The sequence below is a fragment of the Mytilus galloprovincialis genome, chromosome 5, assembly GCF_965363235.1.
Source record: "Mytilus galloprovincialis chromosome 5, xbMytGall1.hap1.1, whole genome shotgun sequence".
In the NCBI taxonomy this organism is placed as follows: domain Eukaryota; kingdom Metazoa; phylum Mollusca; class Bivalvia; order Mytilida; family Mytilidae; genus Mytilus; species Mytilus galloprovincialis.
Window position 1 is genome coordinate 51,960,965 of NC_134842.1, and position 17,212 is coordinate 51,978,176.

The following is a 17,212-nucleotide window of genomic DNA, read 5'->3' on the forward strand; positions in this document are numbered from 1 at the left end:
TCAATAACAGTTGCAAATGCCACATCACCATTTCAAATTCCTATATGTTCAACCACATTTTTCAAACTTCACATAATCTAAATGTTTGATCTTCAATTTAACTTTTGTATATCCTGCATAATACATATATCAACCTTATACATTCCCATTTTCAACCCAAGTTTAAAGTGTTGGACAATTTTTTAACTATAGAGAAACACCATGCGTTCCGAACAATGCAATATTGTATAAACAATATTTTTGAATAGAAATTTGACATTACGCTTATGTTCATGTGATAACAACACATAGCAACACCATGACATAAAAGAGAAATCAACCAAATGGCAAACAATTAACCATATAAACATCACAACACTGACAAATTATGAATGACAAAAATTAATCCTTCTAAAAACGGGGATGATCTCCGTTAGGTTCGGTAGATCCGTTTCAATACGTAACATCTGTGAAATAAATTACATAAAATTGATGACAAGTTTTATCCAGTTATTACAAAATACACAATAGCAATTTGTCTCTTCACTCTTAATTAACACCGAGACATCACTAAACGCATGTGTCATCTATAATGCACATTTTCTTAACCTGACAATGGACCGAATGTGAAATTTTGAAAGTGAAGTACATTCTTCATGCCAATGGATAGACAAAACTGTTGCCGTTATAATTAACCACAGATATTGAAAAATTAAACAGAAAATACCAGAATAGAAACGATACAAGGATTACAGAAAGAAGATAAAATGAAAACATATCACCAACCCAGTAGAAACCAGTCGTGGTCTAGTTGGCTACTGGTCTGCTCTTCTAATGACACAATACTGTTGCTTTTGACAAGTTAACCAGGACACGAGCAATGGATCATATTCGTCGTGATTTTTTAAACAAATATACGTATCAAGTAATGACGCCAATTCCTTGAATTTATACAATAGCAGATTTGGGCAGCTCTGGCCTACAACTTGTTCATACCGTTTTACATTAGTTTAAAAAAGTTCCATGACAGATTATTCTGACAATTTAAGACAGATTAAAACTGATCAAAATGCCATTTGGGGAAAGTCACTCATAAAACACGTGTTTTTTGCAATGAAACTAGTTTTATTCAATAAAAAGTACAAATAAAAAAAAGATGTGGTATGATTGCCAATAAAACAACCGTCCACAAGAGACCAAAATGACACAGAAACTAACCACTATAGGTCACCGTACGGCCTTCAACAATGAGCAAAGCCCATACATATTTGCATTCTTCGCTGTGTAATTCCCTAAATGTATCACTTGGGTATTTCTCTATCTATAATCTATTAAAATGGGAAATGTTCTGGTTAATAAAAAAAAGAAGATGTAGTATGATTGCCAATGAGACAACTATCCACAAAAGACCAAAATGACACAGACATTGACAACTATAGGTCATCGTACGGCCTTCAACCAAAGCCCATACTGCATAGTCAGCTATAAAAGGCCCCGAAATGACAACGTAAAACAATACAAACGAGAAAATAACGGCCTTATTTATATCAAAAAAATGAACAAAAAACAAATATGTTACACATAAACAAACGACAGCCACTGAATTACATGAATTACAGGCTCCTGAAGCATGTTCTTTCCTAAATAATTACGTTGACCTTTGCTACAAAAGGGACGGAAAAGACACCAAGAAGGTACTACATAAATACTGGTTGTGTGAAACCAATTATTAACATTGTTAACATGCAAATAGAAGATGACGATAGAAGTGTCATTATTGTATAGTTCAAACCAATATTTTCGTCGATCACTAACGAAGATAGAAATGTTTAACATCACCAAAATTTTACATACTGTAAGTTTTAATTAGTAAACATTTTATTTTTTTTTTTTTATCTTGAATAAGCCGAAGTTTCCATTCACAGTGTGATCACTTTTCAAACCTCATAAGTTTAAGAAAAAAAATAATTTCAAGTATTGGTTATGTCGCTTTGTTCGTTTTTATGCAAGACATTCTATTTCGTATTCGCTGTAAATATACATATATATACGTTGGACATGTTACATCGGTATTAATATTTCATATAAATTTATGATACATGATGTACGACAAAGTTGTGCTTAGTCTTTAGTTTTCTATGTTGTGTCTTGTGTACTGTAATTTTTAATTTTATCTTTTGCCTCTCTTTTGTAATCCTAATCGTATATTGTAAAAAGAATACTTGATTTTTATTCAAGAGGCACTTTGTTGGTATAACACTTTCTACAATGTCTGTTTTAAATGTATTTATTAAAAATAAAAAATAAATAATCTTGACATCATGTAGGGGTAGATTCACGTTTGGTTTTCTCTTTGGTGTCGAATAGTGAAGTTAATGTTATCGTTTTTTCAATCGTTAAGTTTGAGTTATCTCCCTCCATCTTAGATTTTAAAGTAGAAGATAACACTTGGTCTAGAGATTTTATGAAATGTGTTATTTTTTTAGAGAAGTATGTAATTCATGTGTATGAATGTTCATATTAATATCGAAAATTAGGTGTTTTATCATATTAGCGAACATAAAACACAATATATCTGTTTGATTATTGTTTTTCAATCTTCTAGTTTTATATTTAGAAAGTACTTTGAATTTATGTATTTTAATATGGAGCAAGAAAACAAATCCGTCAATGTTATCTTTCTTTCAATCGCAAAGTTTGAGGTATCTCCCTCCATCTTAGATTTTAAAGTAGAAGATAACACTTGGTATAGAGATTTAATGAAATGTGTAAATTTTTGAGAGTAGTATGTAATTCATGTGTATGAAAGTTCATATTAATATCGAAAAATAGGTGTTTTATCATATTAGCGACCATAAAACACAATATGTCTGTTTGATTATTGTTTTTTTTTAAACTTCTAGTTTTATATTTAGAAAGTGTTGTGAATTTATGTATTTTAATATGTAGCAAGAAGACAAATCCGGGGACCCCATGTTTTTTTTTATTCATTTTTTGTATCTAAAAGCATGTTAAAAGAGCTTTCTTATCACATTTAATCTCAAAACTCTATGGTTGAGTTTTTGTTTTAACACTCGAAATTGGATTTACCATGTGTAACCTATACAAAATCTGACAGTGTTGCACCACAACATGCAGGGAAAAAATAAATCCGTTACCAATGCGTTTTATTATAAACTACGTTTTGACAAATTATAGAAAAATATCGAACCTTGCATCACAAAAATACCTCTTCCGTCAACTTGTAAAAAATCAAGGTAATTTTATTTCAAAACGAGATCTCTTTGGGAAGCATATTTTAGTTGGCTGAATTTTCTTTTATCTTACTGAATTTTGCCAAGAAGCAATAATCTTTTTTTTTATTAGAAGCATATAAACTCATCATAGATACCAGAATTAACATTTTATATTTACGCCAGACGCGCGTTTCGTCTACAAGAGACTCGTCAGTGACGCTCTAATCAAAAATTGTTTGATAGGCCAAATAGAGTACAAAGTCGAAGAACATTGAGGAACAACAATTCCTAAATGTTTTGCCAAATACAGCTAAAGTAATCTACTCCTGAGGTATAGTATATCCACATAAAGGTATTCTTGGTTAACACTCACATCGCAGTAATTTTAAATTGATTATTAATGACGATTCATTCATTTATTATATTTCAAAAAGTGTTGTTACATTAGGGACTGTTCAATATTTATTATAAAAAACGTTCTTGCTCCGCTTCAATTAATGAAAAAAGACCTTGCCCCGCTGGAAAAAATGAAACACATATATGGAAACATGATATTTGTTTAACTAAAATGCACAACATTCAATAATACATGTATACCCGAGTTGATATTTCAACTCAAATGCATATAATTCAATGTTATAAAGATTTTTTTAAGGAAGTCAACTTAGGAGCGCTGTTATTGATTGTAAGGGTACAATATATTTTTGTGTATTTATCTATGAAACACTGCAGTGTGTATATTTACACTATAAATTTTGAAACCTATTGAAATATTTTCTAGAGAATTATTTGAAAAGACTTCCAAAATTTCATAAATTTGGTATAAAATGACAGTGGGCATCAGACTTCAGTTGTGTTATACTTTTTTGAAGCTTTTGATAAGTACATTTGATTTTTATCACAAAGAATAAAAACATTCACTAAGAACAATACTGTGTTGAGAAAAGTGCTGTTTCATCATTATAAGTCAAATTGATGGGTACTGATATAAACCTTTATGCTAGGAGTTCAATATTAACTATGTTGTATACAATATATCAAACTATAGTTCTTTTGTATTTCTTTTCACCTTTTGCAATATAGAGTTCAATTGGAAACACCAGAATTCAAGTCGCGACAAATGTGTTAACTGAGATATTTGCCTTCTTTGCTGTGTAATTCCCTAAATGTATCACTTGGGTATTTCTCTATCTATAATCTATTAAAATGGGAAATGTTCTGGTTAATAGAAAAAAGAAGATGAAGTATGATTGCCAATGAGACAACTATCCACAAAAGACCAAAATGACACAGACATTGACAACTATAGGTCATCGTACGGCCTTCAACCAAAGCCCATACTGCATAGTCAGCTATAAAAGGCCCCGATAAGATCATGTAAAACAATTCAAACGAGAAAACTAACGGCCTTATTTATGTAAAAAGAAAATGAACGAAAAACAAATATGTAACGCATAAACAAACGACAACCACTAAATTACAGGCTCCTGACTTGGGACAGGCACATACATAAACAATGTGGCGGGGCCAAACATGCTAGCGGGATCCCAATCCTCCCCTAACCTGGGACAGTTGTATAACAGTACAACTATTGTTTATGGAATAAGGCAATATTTATGCATACTATAAGCATTTTCAGTGTTAAAATTGTCGACAATCTAAGAAAAAAAGAGCCCCATTTGAGGCCAAATTTAGATAGAATCTATATTCTCCTGTGTAAAGAATTGTGCACATTCTTGGCAATTCATGCAGAAAATATTTCAATAGTGCTTGATTTTGTAGTTCTATCTTTTATTATAATCAGGCATATATAATTTTTCATTTTCTACTGTTTGCAAGGACTTTTGTTGGAAATTAATACTCCCAAGGGACATAATTCAGCTTTTTCATAGATAAAGTTGTAATTCTTTTAATGTTTGAGAATTTAATGTTATTATGTTAAAGATTTCTTTAAAATACAATTGAAGTTGTTTTATGTTTAAGCATTTATTTTCCTTATGTTATGTCATATGTTTACATTTGTAATTTACAAAACATTGTATATAGTTTTTCAGATATTTTATTTATACAGACAATGCTTGATAATAATGTACTATAAGCAATTTAATATTTTTTCTAAAGTGCCAAACATTTATTTTTCCAATTTTAGTGTCACAATTATTTGTACGTACAATGTACATGTATATTTTATACATTCTGTTGATCAGAATTTCATTTTTTTTAATAAATGATTATTAAAAGCATCAACACATAAAAATATATTGAAGCACTGTATTAGGTTATTTTGTTTCAGATTCAATTGTGCTTTTTTTCTATCAAGTTACCTTTTCATAAAGGAATAACATATATATGTTTTAATCAGAATATTAAGATATTTAAACATTTTGCACATGTTGCATTCAGATAGATTTAATCTGTTATACTCTAATTTTATATTTTTTTATGCACAAACGCAGGGTTTTTAAAAACGTGTGCGCCCCGCTCATTAATTACATGGAACAGTATTTGCCCCGTCCATGCTTGCATCGGCCCCACCCTCAGATAGCACAGTCCCTTAATCCACCAAAAAACAATGACCTAAACAAATATGTCAATCAGTTTTCCAATTTAAAGGAAGACATAATGTTTCATTTCGTTTCTCGTCTTTATCAATTATAGAAAAATACATTATAAATTGTTTTAACAATTTTACCAAGGATGGAAAACGTTAATAATACAACGATAAAATGCCTTGCTTTTAACACCTACTTTTTAAAACAGAAAACAAATTATTGTTATTAAGTTTTATACGTGACATTGAAAATGATCAGTTGCAAACATAGCCTGACATTTATTTAAAAGCATAAAGCACTAATTTCCTGTATGATATTTTATTTAATAAGTAAACATTGAAAATCGCTTGGTTCCCGCAGTGTTTGTAAATACCCTGTTGTAAATTATCATTAGTTATAATTGATCTTCTTTTAAATGTCATGAGCGAAATTTGTCCTTAAGTTTGATATGTCATGTTGTAAGAATTCTGTTGTGGTCTGAGTATTTCAAATCTACAAGAAGTTGTAAGTTATTCTCCTTATTGAATGATGATATTGCATACTAGGTGTATTCGTTTGATAGGTCACTCTGGCATTCATTTCACATCTCCCATATGTATATGTTCACGAACTGTTGACAAAATATACTAACGACGATTATATCTAGAACTGTATGAATATCACAGAAACTTTTTGATAGTAAATTATTTCATTAGTGTATTATTTTATTATCACTTTACCCATGTATACGACTTCAGTGATCATAATTGACCAACTTACAATGTAACTTTTCGAAAGATTGTCAGAAGAATTGAATCATGATGTCCTCATTAAATTTACTACCGTTGTTTTGGTGTTTTTATTTTTTATTTTCTACTGCTGATGTTTTTGAATGAATTTACATAGCAGCTGATGTAAATGTACATCTTTCTTGCTCTAAATTAAAAAAAAACCTAATTTAAAATGCACGAAAATTGCAATTTAACCCACCAGAGACCAATGGCGAATTATAGTGACGCGGAGGGGTAGCCATTTTTGGAGGAATACAACCTCAGTGAGTCAATTCTAATTGAGTATGTTTGAACAACGAATTAAAGCAACAGTAGTATATACTGGTGATCAAAAGTCGTATATCGACTGAGCGAAAACAAATTTTAGGGGAAGATATTAACTAAAGCAAAATAAAATGTGAATAAGATCGTGAGTTCAATTTACCATACATGTATATTCGCTTATTACTAGTTAAACTAAATAATGAGAGTTGAAATGCCGTGCTATCCAATTCAAATTAACGAAGATTTGCGTAACACTTGTTCGTATCACAAACGTTTAGTGTGATAGAGAAATGTCTCCTCATGCAAGAAATAGATAACCAGCCACAATCCTAAGATATTCTTATATTCTTAAATTTTAATACTTATATTTATTAAAAAAACACTTATTAAGTAAAACATATATTCAACAATGAATGTTTTCAAAATATGAATACAGCTGATTGCGCTTAACGATACACCAATCAACATGCACAGACCAAAAAATAATGTGGAATTTCTGTCTTTATTATTTTATCCAACAGTATGCTCTTTTTTAATTTGAAAATTCCATTGACTTGGTAATTATTTGTTTAACTAACAATGACTGTCAAGGAAGCATAGCAGACGTATTGATTATGTACCGTTTTTCGGAATAAGTACATCAAACAAGTGTCATCATTAACAAGACTATTTAAGAAGTTATGACACTTTTATCATGCTTTAGTATGCTTCATTTCCTTTTGCCTTAGTAAATCTTGCAAAAAAGGAAATAATCTGTTTAAGAGGGACATATTAAAGATTTCCAACAAAATGATTAACGTAGGTAAATCGACGCACGCACCTTGGGGGCTGGTTATTTATTGCCAATCATTGAATTTGATTGAATACGAAGATCTAGTTCATAGAAAGTGTTCTAAAACATTTAACAGCATAAACTTGAATATGTGTTGATATTAGATAATTTCAACATGATGACAATTATAGAATTCATACATTTTATTTCGCACGTGGTTCTCTAGATTTCACCTTAATATATTCGTTGACATAAAGTCATGTGAAAACCCATGTAAAATTAAAATTAAGAATGAAAATGGTTAATGTGTCTAAGAGACAACAACCCGACCATAGAGCAGACAGCAGTAGAAGGTCACCAACAGGTCTTCAATGCAGCGAGAAATTCCCTCACCCAAAGGCGGTCTTCAGCTGGCCCCTAAACAAATATATATACTAGTTCAGTGATAATGAACGCCATACTAAACTCCATATTGTACACAAGAAACTAAAATTAAAAATAATACAAGACTAACAAAGGCCAAAGGCTCCTGACTTGGGACAGGCGCAAAAATGCAGCGGGGTTTAACATGTTTATGAGATCTCAACCCTACCCCTATACCTCTAGCCAATGCAGAAAAGTAAACGCATAACAATACGCACATAAAAATTCATTTCGAGAGAAGTCTGATGTCAGAAGATGTAAACAAAGGAAATAAACAAATACATGTAAATGTATTCCATCACCGATTGTGCGATCGATCTGAGTTGTCTTTCATTGATCTAATTATTAGAATTATATTCCAATATACTTGGCAAATAAACACTCCATTATTATTTATTTTACATGATTTTTTAATCGTTATCTGGCGTTTTTTCTTGTTTTCTTTTTTGTGTTTATAAATCAGTGCTGGACAGAATTTGTCTCTTTATAAAAGTTTGTATTTGAGATAAAACTGTTTTTTCCGTTTAAATTTGAAATAAAATATTTTCTGTTTATTATAAAGTACAGTTTTATTTCTACATATAAAAAGTATCGTTCTCGAATAATGATTGATGATGCAAAGGATAATTTGGTTTAAAAGGAATGCTTATGAGTAAAATTACATAACTTAAAAATATTATGTCAATTTTAAAGAGGGTTGCCAAATTTTTTTTTGTTGGGTTAATCCTTGAAGTGATTTGTGTTTGGTAAGACAATTAAAAAACAAAAAAGTTAATAAGATTTTGAAAAAGGAGAAATTGAACTAGTCTACGTAAGAAGTGAAACACGAAAACGTATTATGTAGTAACCATACATGTATCTCAATAAAAAGAAGGGACAATGCTCATGCACCATCTCCAGCACTACTCATCCTTAATCCATTCTTTGATGCGATATGCTGTCCAAACGGCATGCTTTTATGTTTTGTTTATAAGTTCAACCAGATGTCGGACCATATATATAAGTGGTCAATGCAAATGAAGTCGTCTTCGTACTGGACCGTTAGGCCGATTCAAATAATTTAACGTGCTTGTTCACAAGACCAGCAGACAGAAATGTCCCACTAAAGGACACTTATGCTAAGTCAACACGGACCAATATTTGATTTTACTCCTAGATGACACGTGCTTAGCAGAGAGGCAGCCAGTCTTGTGTATAATTATAACAAGGATTTAAGTCAGGACGCCCTGTACTCCAACAGTAGCGTAGTTTTCATTGAGACAATACGACAACAGCCTCAAAAAGTTTTGAAAGATACAAAAATAAGAGATCAAGACAACTATATAAGGTATATGTCTAAGTATTGAGTACAGAGTGATGACAGTTTCAAATGTTGTAATTATAAATAAATTAAATAAATATGAAAGTTTCTTTTATATAATGAACAAGGTAGATAGTCTATCAATTTTAAAAATACAAACAAAGAAAATCTTGTAAAAATAATTCAAGTAAGAGGTCAGACCTGTGAAACTGGTATGATGCTTGACTAAATATTGACACCGTACGTATTACAGTACGTAGATGTAACTTTCAACAGACACTTGGCAATCAAACGAGACATTGCTGTGGTCTTGTCACTACTGGCATTTGCCTTGATAAATATAAGCGATTCCATAGAGTTCATCGAGTTATAATAATATATTCATTTTTTCAAAAGCCCCTTTACTGATATATATGTTTAGGAGTTTAGTATGACGTCAATTATTACTGAACTGGTACCCATTTTTGTTAAAATGCCAGCTGAAGCCCGCCTCCGTGTTCTGGATTTTCTCGCCGTGTTGAAGACCCATTGGTGGCTTCGACTGTCTTTTTGCGCTTTTGTCTGGTTGATTTTTCTTTGAAACTTTCCCCATTTCCATTCAAAATTGCATGATAGGATAATAATTCAAACACCAGATTGGATTAAATTTAACATAGCACAAATTCTGACAAATTACAAGTATTCAACAAGCCAAAGAATCATGCAGTCTATGCTTCCCTCCAGTATGCCTAAATTAACAGACTCGTTCAGATCTTAAAAATATCTATTACCATCACTGACCATATACTGTATGCACAGCTAGGAACTACAACGCTGTATATCACCGATAGAATTAATATTTCATAACGATTGACAAAGTTTTTAATGGTAATTTCATCCATTCGTACAAATAAAATCATCATAGATCTTTGCCAATATATTGCAAATTAACTTTTACAAACATGTCATCATTTTTTTTCTTTTTAAAGGTAAAACGTATCGTTTTTAGAAATTTTATGGTTTTGTTTGTGTTCAGAAAAAAAATCATCATTATAAAGTGTCTTATTTGCCACGTTTTACAAAGATAAAAACTCTTGTATCAAACGACTATTTTTAGAACAGAAACAATATTTTTTTCTAAGTTTTGAACTTGGTATTGACATTTATGACGAACACAAATTACATAACAATGAACGCTTAAGAAATTGATCATCTACAACAGTGTATATAAAGTGCGAATCCAGCTAGTTCATTTTCACTATCATATGCGAGTATGTCTATTGTAAAATAAAGAATTATGGGAAACTATATTTGTTTACGTTTCGAAAATACCAAAAATAATTGATTTGAAGTTAAGTTTCAACATGTTTTCATTGTGATATGTCTTTTTAACTTACAAAAACAGCATTAAAGTTCAAATAAGTGTTATAAAATCAACATATATAGCTTATCGATTATTGAAAGCGATCTGTTTTAACTATAGATGCGATGAAAATTCACAATTAGTGCAATCATTTTTTATGTAGAATTTTCGAAGATGCGAGGAATTTTTATTGTAGATTTATGTGATAAATTGACTTGCAACAAATGAAAAAACTTGATGACTTTAGTATTTATGATATTTTCAAATTGAAATACTAACTCCTCATTTATTCTTCATCAAATATATAGCTATTCAAACTTGTTACAAAATTGCTTCTCAAAATGTCATATTGTATTCTTAAAATTACGATTTTTCCTTAATTATAACTATGAATTTGGTTCCAATTAATAAGTTAAATAAGTTCCTGTAATATTTGTGTTAAACGAATATGCACATATTTCATAGAAATCAATGAATAAGTTTACACAAAATATTTTCTTGTTACAATTAAATTATAATGCTTCTTGTTACACTTGAATCATAATGCAAGCTTAATGCTGTGCTGAGTGTGCTTACATGGGATACATTTGCAATTGAAGGCATAAGTACAACAATAGGATGAAGAAAAAAATCTTATTCTACTCTTTTCTGGCTCAAACGTGTCATTTTGATATCGTTTACGATTATATAATTAAACATTGCTATACTCCAAAGAATACAAATTTGATGATTTACACTTTTTATTTATTGTACAATTAATATAAAACTTATTTTTATAATGCACTTGAATGATAACTTTAAACTGACTGATGACAAATGCTCAGCATATAAGATAACTTGTTTAACCAGTGAAACATATTTCACCGATAAAGAACTTATTTTACCAGGTGATGATCAAATCTCACAAACCCAGAACTTATTTCACATGGTGAGGAACAAATCGCATAAATCCGGAACTAATTTCACTAGGTAAGGAACATATTTCCCCAACCCGGTACTTATTTCACCAGGTAAAGTGTTGAACTTATTTTACAGAGATGGAACAAATTATATAGAAACTGTTTGTGAAAAAAGTTCTCCCAGAACATATTTTCTGTGACATTAGTTCCACTGGAACTTTTTTTCACATGAACAAATTTTGGCTCACACTATTAGCTCGGGACAAGATCTCAAGTAAACATGAGTAGTATACATGTTTTTTAAACAGTAAATTTAAATCAGTAATCCGATTATAAATTTTAGGAATGTCTGCATTTTTTTATTTTTGATCTAAAATTGCGTATACCTACATCAGAATGCGCAAGGCTTTGTCATACTTTAAACGAAATGTCAACTCAAAAAATTGTACTAAAATCAAGGTGAATGTAATTAATGTATACTTGATGCAACTGGCTTAATAATTTGAAGTACCCCACATTATTTTCAGAGACATCAAGTGGAAGAAAAAGAATCATTTTAATTCGACGAGATCAAGAAGGTTATTTATTTTTTCAATATGAAGATATAACAAACGCCATAGTATATACAGTGGTATTGGATTATTAAAAGTCAAACTTCGCCAGTATTCCTAACAGGCAATCCTTATAACATTCAAATATAAAAGAACAAACGTCATTGAAGACTCATGGGTAGCCTTCAGTTGGGTTGTTGACTCTTTACCATATTCCCCATTTCCTTTCCCTATTTCTGAAAATTCATCGTATTATGAAAACGAACATTTATAGTGCACTATTATAGGTAAGGCTCTCAAACATGAACTTAAAGTACCGGTTAACCGGTTAATCGGTCGAACGACTATTCGCGTAACCGGTTAGGCAAAAGTTTACGATTAGAAAACACAAATATTAAACCCATTATAAATATATTAGAAAAGTAGTGTGGTTTTTTATCCCTTTTTATCCCATACCGTTTCGGTTTGAGCCATAGATAGATATATGAAGATGACATATGTGACAACGAGACAACTCTCCATCCGAGTCACAATTTATTTAAGTAGACCATTATAGGTCAAAATATGGTCTTCAACATGGAGTCTTGGCTTACACCGAGCAGCAAGTTATAAAGGGCCCCAGTGTAAAACCTTTCAAACGGGAAAACCAACGGTTTAATCTATATCAAGATGTACGTAATTAGGGATGAAGTGTCATGGAAATGGATAAATAAAACCGAGGATAAAGATCCCTACGATTTATAAGAAATTAAATGGAGCACATATGAAATAAATGATATTTCTATTGAATTTATTAGAGTGTTAAAGCAAACTTTCCTCAGTCTGCAAGTTAAACTTTATCAAAACCTTCTCTTACTTTATCTTTTGTTTGAGTAAGTCGGCTAAATTAAGACTTTAATAGATAAATGTTTTTAAAATTCATATAGTGAAAATGCACCGCATATACAATACTAATGAATCGCTCTACAGTGAAAATGAAAGTATTCGACAGTAAACATGACTCGCATAAAGAAAGCATCATAGTTGAATTAAGTTCAATATGAAGAAACTGAATGACAAATCCTATTCTAAGTTATACAACTTTATTTATTGAGTTGAAATGAATATTTTTCTGCAACAACATCTTACTGCTAGTTATAAATCATCTGCACGAACTGTTCGTGAAAGGTCCTGAAAATTCACCTATTTCTGTATATATTTCACAGCTGGATGGCTTTATGTGCGATAAAACCCCGTTTGCATCTCTTACATTGTCTTACTAGTAATATTTATTTCTAAACATATTCATTTTAACTAATTCTCTTCATTTTCTTCAAAAATTAAAATAAAAATCGTCTGTTTATTTATCATTCTACATCAGAAATTTATGGCATATATACAGTGAAAATGATATCTTGGGATTCGCACTTTACATACATTGTACAATCTCATTAATGAATTCATAAAACATGCAGGAGACCAATGTAGCAGGTTATTTTATTCATTTATTAATGAAATGCACATTTATACCCCTAGGGATTGAAGTCATATATAAACAATGCAATACAATTATATACACAATGCACAAATTAACATATGCGACAATTAGCATTGAAAGCTTGTGTTTGTCTCATTAAAAAAACCATCATATATACCATTTTTAACGTTTGGTAAGCTTAATGCCTATGTTTCTGTTTGTGGACGTTTATCAAAATATGAAAATAATAAGCTCATAATATGCTTTGTCTGCCTTGTTGATAAATGCAGTGTGTCAATAATTTGTCTTCCTTTAATGTCATAAAGTTTTATCTGTAATGGTATTGACGAAATGCGCATTTCGTGCAGAAAAATTGGTACCGTTGATTTTATTACACATTCTGTAATCATTTTCCTTTTTTGTCAACTACACAACATGATACCATTTTATCTCACTGTTGACGCGGATTTCTGGATCTGTTTTCTGCTAGGTCTTTCAGTTGATATTCTTTGCATTGGCATTATAATTACCACAACTCCTTAATTGTATATTTTTTTTTTACTGTTACCCAAATATGAAAATTGAAAAAAAAACACATGTTGATTTAAGAATTGATTAGTTGTCTTGACCAATCCTTTTACATTTACATTTCTGCAATACTAACGTAAAGGCTTTTCTGCCTCAGGAAAATATTACCTTAGCTGTAGTAATTTTGGTTTTCAATGCTTTAACTACGTACTTTATTTTGTCATTTTAACTTTTTTTATTCAAGCGTGACTGAGGAGTCTTTTGTAGATGAAACTGGCGCAAATTATTTATTCTAGATCTGTATTTAATACAGATCTAGAATTTCAATCCTGATATATATCATGAGTTTATTCATTACATTTTGTTAATAGCACTTTATGTACATAATATATATATATTTATGTAAGGTTATTATTTTCTGGAAATTTATTACTGATCATAAAGTGTAAATTTTATTTCAAACATAAAGATTACATTTTTTCAATAACGATACAGTTTAATATAGCGATATTTGGACAACTTTTAAGCTTTTGTTTCTTATTTTCCATTATGTCTTTAGTTTGTCTTTTTAGAAGCTGTTTTAATTAAATCTCTATTAATGAGGCTATCTAAAGAAAGTATCGCGTCTGGTGTACTGAATTCAGGCCTGGGGTAATGGTAATTTGTGTAATTGTAATGCATTGTAATATTACATTTTTTGTATGTAATGCAAAGTAATTTGTAATGCACATTTTCTGCATTACAATTACATGTAATATAATGATTACTTAAGTTAAAAATTGATGTAATGCCTCCATTACAATACATTAATTTACTTTTCATTACAAATTGGTAAAATACATAAAATTGAAGAATATTGTATTATAATAAAAAATAAAATATTAACAAAAACAAAAGAAAGTATGGAATAAAACTTTTCTCACAGTTAATTACTGTATTAAATACATTACATCAATCTTTAAAACATACATTAAGGTAATAAACATAAAATGGTAAAAATTATCAAGTCTTGATCTTGGTTTCTGATATTTGTTTAAAATGATATTAGGAATATTTTGGTGTTTGGTGGTTTGGTGTTCAATGAAAAATTTTATAAAAATTTATCAAACAAAACTATATAGATGAATGGAAAAAATATGAAGATGAAATTTTCATAATTCTATACACACCTTACATGTATTTCAGTGAAAGATTGAATATGTCAAACAACATTTTTAAATCAAACTGTGGTTTGGGTCCTGTCTGTGTTGTTATTTGACTTAATTAATATCAAAATGTTTTTATTGCAATCAAATCTTCTCAACTTATGTTTGTCCTCACAGAGCCCTTGGGCATTTCAAAAGATAATCCTTTAATGACACATTTATTATATTCCTTTGAAATCCCTTAATGATGTCTTAATGATTAAGTGATCAATGTAAGAAACAAAATTATATGATAATTTAATTATTTTTTACCACCACCTAAAAAACTTAAAAGTGACTTTTCCAGTTTCATGCCTCCTACTACTCCAGCAAAGAGTATAGACACAGGTATGGTGCAGTACATGTCTGAGCCATGTGAAGACATTTCAATCAATGCACTGGAATGATGGAAGTCAAATTCAGTGTGCCTTTCTTCTTTGGCTAATACAGCTATCAAGTAGTTAGCCATTGCACACACATCAGCTGCTGTAGAAAGGCTTTTTAGTATTGCCAGAAAGGTGTACAGAACTGATCGCTGTTCTCTTAATGACACAACTTTTGAACCTCTTATGATGATAAAGTTCAATGGACATATTGATTAACCAGTATTTGAAGTCTATGTCACTAACACTGTATATATGTCTACATTTATTATATACTTAGTAGTAAATACAGATAAATTGTATGTGTAATACAATCATTGGCAAGCGTGCTGTATCAGCCACTCCTGATGATATCGATATCAGCACGGTTGCAAAAGCTTTATCACACCTTTAATCTGTATGACGTCACATCATCGATTGCAGTCACTGTTGCAAAGGCTTTCAAATCCCTCATGTGTATGACGTCATGTCAAACCTATAATCTGTATGACGTCATGTTACATAAAAACATCTACTTGAGATATATGTATATAACAAAGTGTACATGATATGGCTTTTTCAATATCACACACCATATCAACCCTCAACCAATATAATCCCTCGAGCAGAGCTCTTGGGATTATATTGGTGTCTCGGGTTGATACGGATGCGATATTGAAAAAGCCATATGATATTCTCTATATACCCCTGTAATATTTATCATTTTTGAAATGTTTTTAGTTTTTATATTGAAAAAGTAATGTGTAATGTAATGCATTACATAGGCAAAGTAATTGTAATGTAATGAATTACATGTGAGAAAAAATGTAATTGTAATTGTAATGAGAGAATCACAAAGTAATTGTAATGTAATGCATTACATTGCAATGTAATGGCCCTAGGCCTGACTGAATTATTCGTATCATTGATGCTTTTTTTTACATCATTATTGAGTTTTAACATGTGATTAATAACCATATTCATTTTGCAAAAAAAAGTAAATAAGAAGACGATCAAACTCGTACGATTAACGACTTTTCATGAATGTGACCTACCGAATTTGACTTTTTACCGGGTTTGTAATAACATGAGCAACACGACAGGTGGCACATGTGGAGCAGGTTCTGCTTACCCTTGCGGAGCACCTGAGATCACCCCCAGTTTTTGGCGGGGTTTGTGTTGCTCAGTCTTTAGTTTTCTATCTTGTTTCTTGTGTACAATTATTTTTCTGTTTGTCTTTTTCATTTTTAGTCATGGCATTGTCAGTTTATTTTCGATTTATGAGTTTCTCTGTTCCTTTGGTTTCTTTCGCCTCTTTTTCATAGTTTTTAGAGTTATGTTTTTAATTTGATGATTTTATTCAACGTTACTGAAAAAGCGAAAATAAATTTATTTTCACTCATTTCATGTATCACCATCATGTGAACGTGTACTCAAAAGTAATTTGTGTTGTTATTTTCACTACTTATGTTAATTAATGAGCATTTATTGCAGCTGATAGCTATCTCCTTTTATTCTCGCTCTACTATCGTATCAGCTCAAGAATCTTGTTATGTACAAGACATTGACGAAGTGCGATAGTTTAACATTGATG